The sequence below is a fragment of the Cibotium barometz genome, chromosome 56 (genome assembly GCF_041138505.1).
Source record: "Cibotium barometz isolate CiBa-2024 chromosome 56, ASM4113850v1, whole genome shotgun sequence".
NCBI lineage: Eukaryota > Viridiplantae > Streptophyta > Polypodiopsida > Cyatheales > Cibotiaceae > Cibotium > Cibotium barometz.
This window is the reverse complement of record NC_141101.1, coordinates 36504830-36509829: the sequence shown is the minus strand read 5'-3', so window position 1 is coordinate 36509829 and position 5000 is coordinate 36504830.

Sequence of the window (5000 nt, the reverse complement as noted above, 5' to 3'; positions counted from 1 at the left end):
GGAAAGTAGAGGAGAGAGAGAAAGGGAGGGGAAAGTAGAGGAGAGAGAGAAAGAGAAAGGGCCAAGTGTTGGGACAAGGCAAAGAGAGAAAGGGAGGGGAAAGTAGAGGAGAGAGAGAAAGAGAAAGGAAAGTAGAGGTCACATATTCGAGAAGGGGAGAGAGAGAGAGAGAGAGAGAGAGAGAGAGGAGTACATGAGTATGTTGAGAGAAGAAATTTTAAAAAATAACATAATACAAAATTACAAAGATATATTATAAATATGCATAAAATATATATAATAACAATATGTAAACATATAATAAGGGTGTTTACAGACTATGGGCCCGCCCACGAAAAAGGTTGAGAGCTATGGACAGGCACCTTTTTGATAAACAATTGCTGGGCGACAATACCCTTTATAGACCATGGACATGCCCATGGAAAAGGTGTCCTACAAACTAAGAGCTGTGGGCAGGCTATTTCGCCCGGAACTGGAACGGTGGTCGCTGGGCTCCAGTCAGCAACAAACACATCATCCTCGCTTAGGGTGCATTGGAGTGGTCACAGTTTGTAAAGAAATGTCAGATGGGCGGGTGATTGTGGTGATATTAAACACCTTAAGTAAGGATATTAAACAAGTAAATATATTAAATCTATACTAATATTTTATAATATAATGCTATATATAAAAATATAAATATAAATAAGAAAATATGTAATTATATATATATAATAAGAAAATTATATATATATAGAGTAAATATATAATAATATAATATAATAATGATATATAAATCAATATACATATATAGTAAATGTATAATTATATTATATTAATACTATTATATATAAAGACATTACGTATGTGTACACACAGTCACACACGTGCGTGTGGTTAGCTGTGTGAGAGAGAGTTTCTATATGTGAGAGAGTGTGTTTGTGAGACGGAGAGTGCACACTACATGTGCACGTGACAAAGACATAGAGAGAATGCATATGAGAGAGAGACACAGATATGCTTCTATGCGAGAGGGTGTGTCCTGTGACACATGCACACGCATGTACACATGCATACACACATGTGCACATGGCGTATACAAACACACTTATATACGCACACATAATCACTCACCCATGCTTGCATACACGTGGAAATCTTTTTTTTTCCCAAAAAAATGAAAGAGTGCCCACCCTTTATCTTGGAAATCTATTTTTTTTTTCCAAGATAAAGGAAGAGTGCCCACCCCTTTATGTGGAGAAAGGAGAGGGAGAATTTTTGAAAAGGAGAAAGGAGAAGAGAAGACAAGTGTTTGGGGGTTTCTTTCCCACACACCTAGATGCATTGGGGCTCACAATTAGTTGTCACCATCAAACCATTTACTCATTGAATGAGTTTCTTATATATATATATATTATACATTAGAAAGCAAATTGCCCACCCCTCCCCCCTCCTTCACACACACACACACACACACACACACACACATATCTTCTAATATTATATTATGTGCATGTGTAAGAGAGAGAATATACATACACACAGACGCATATATATTATGTAATATACATAACATACACACACATATATATTATGTATGTGTGTAAGAGAGAGAATATACATACACACACACGTATATTATGTATGTATGTGTATCTATAGGTATTAAGCATGTATATATAAATAGATTTATATGTATGTCGACGCACACACATTTATGTTCATGCACACATACACACACACACACACACACAACACACAGACATAAGCACATGATATGTGCACACACACATACAAACACACACACACACACACACACACACACTCACGCATGGACACACGTGCAACATATAGAGATATGCACACTTGCACATATACTCAAGCTTGCACACACACACACACACATATATATATTATGTGCATGTGTAAGAGAGAGAATATACATACACACACGTGTATATATATTATGTATGTATGTGTATCTATAGGTATGTAAGCATGTATATATAAATAGATTTATGTGTATGTCGACGCACACACATGTATGTTCATGCACACACACACACACACACACACACACACACACCCCACATAGACAAGCACATGATACGTGCACACACGCATACAAACACACATATACTCGCATGCATGGACACATATGCAACATGTAGAGATATGCACACTTGCACACATACTCAAGCTTGCACATACACGTGTATACATGCACACAAGCACATAAATACACTCACATATACACATGTATGTTCATGCACACACACACACACACACACACCACACAGACAAGCACATGATACGTGCACACACGCATTCAAACACACACACACAACACAACACACAAACAAGCACATGATACATGCACACACGCATACAGACACACAACACAACACACAAACAAGCACATGATACATGCACACACGCATACAGACACACATACACACACTCGCATGCATGGACACATATGCAACATATAGAGATATGCACACACACACACACACACACACACACAACACACAGACAAGCACATGATACGTGCACACACGCATACAAACACACATACACACACTCGCATGCATGGACACATATGCAACATATAGAGATATGCACACTTGCACACATACTCAAGCTTGCACATACACATATGTGTATACATGCACACAAGCACATAAATACACTCACATACACAAGTACATGTGCACACACATGGATATGCATACACTCACACACACATATGCACCTGCACGTGCACACACATACATGTACACACGAGTATATTCACATGCTCACACATACATACATGCAGATACTCGCTATGGATACACAAATAAAAACATACACACCATGTACACACACACACACAACAAATACACAACACTAACACATACACACAATCAAGACACTTGCTGTAAGATTCCTCCTCATCCTGAATATCAAATAAGTCTCTACTTCAATCCCTTGTAATCATTCTATGATTCTGAATACAAGAAAATATCATTCTATGATTCTGAATACAAGAAAATATCATTTTTCCTTGTTTTGCCTAGTGAGATAAAAAAATTATAGAGAGTGGTAAATCAAAATTGGGATATTTTTGGATAAATAAATTCTTCAAATATCAAAAAAATATTTCCCTGAAACAGAAAATCAAAATAGATTTTCTAAGGTGCAATTGGAATTAAATTGATTCAGAAGACCTTAGCCTAAGGGTCCAGATTTTCAATTTTTTTTTATTATAGTCCAATTAAGGTTCCTATGGACTAATAAGATTAAACCAAGTGTCAGGACAAGATAAATCCAAAGAACAAAAGAAAATACCGAAAAATGAGTAAATGCCTACATAAGATGAAGAGTTGACCAAGTACTAAGTTTATTAGTTAAAAATTATGGTGTATCAATAAAAAAATAAGATATTTTGGAGTAATCATGCATTTTTGACACGTGTAAGGAAAAGGGAGACTTTTAAGGAGGCGCCCATTTCACATGCTTAGATGAGTTTAAAACTAAAAAATAATTGGATATTTTTGTCTCTCCTCTCTCCCAAATCAAACCAAATAAAAAAGGGAGCCAAACTGGTCCAAAACTTGTCCAAATCTAGCCAAACTGAAGTTGGAAAATTCTAGAACTCAGTTGGACTCAGTTAGTAGCCTCTCTCTCCTATAAATAAACCCTCATTCCTTTGTATTATTATCCGTGAATTAAACTATGTCGGTATTACTCTAAACTAAGCTTAATTTCTATTATCCTCTAAAAACCTCTACAAAATTGAAGAGATTGGAGCTTCTCTCTCTCTTCAATCTTCTCTCTAAACTAAGCATAATTTTTATTATTCTCTAAAAACCTCTACAAAATTGAAGAGATTGGAGCTTCTCTCTCTCTTCAATCTTCTTTGGTGACTCCTACAATATACCAAACCAATTGATTGGTTGGGGGCCTCTATAGTGACTAAAGAATCAAGCATTTTAGGAGGTAAAGAGTGGATTATGGTCTTTTTTCTATAATTTCTAAATGTTTCTTTCTTCTCAACCTCTCTCAAGCTTGAGAAGCTTTAATTTGAATGGCTTTTGAATATTATTGAAATGCTTTAATGTATTGTAATAAAGAAACACATAAATTTTTATTTATGCTTAATTTTAATGGTTTTCAAGCATTTTTCTCTCTCCCCCCAAAGAAAGGTCATTCCTATGACCTATTCTCAATCCAAATGAAGCTTCCCATGAAGCATTTCTCTAATCCAAAAGTAATTTTTATGCTTGTTTAATTGGAGGCCAAAATAATGGCTTTTTAATGCTTTTATGATATTTATTTCATAGAGAAATTATGAATCAATCCATAATTAGATAATGATCCAATTAGTGGTCATTCTAATTATACTAATAATATTAAACTTCATTCTCTCAATTAAATTGAGAATTATCAGTAATAGTAGCGGAGCTATGGCAAAATTTCTGTAAAATAAACACATAAAACATTTTCATTCATAATATGAAAAGAGGACTTCCTACTATATTCTAGGAATTATCATTCTAGATTAATTGAATGATTCTCATCGTAATCATGAAGAAATTTATTTTTATGATTATGCATAATTAGTAAATTAGAAAAAAGAGAAATTTTTGATAATTTATTTTTATGTTAAAAGAGTAATCCCCAAGACATTGAAAATCCATGTATTCCAATGATTTAGAGAATAAAATTGGAATGCTAAAATAATGTATAATTTATGAAAGATTTTAGTTAAATTTATCTTTTTGTATAGATAAATTTTTATAATGAAAGAGGAATTTCCACCATATTGAAATTCAAATATTTAAATAAGGAAAGTATAATTCCTAGTGCAAAGGAATTAATGAAGATTTTTTTTTAATTTTAAGAGAAAATATGATTAATTTTATCTTTTTGTATAGATAAATTTTTATGATGAAAGAGGAATTCCCACCATATTGTAATCCAATTAATTAAATAAAGAAAGTACAATTAATTAAATGAAGAAAGTGTAATTTCTA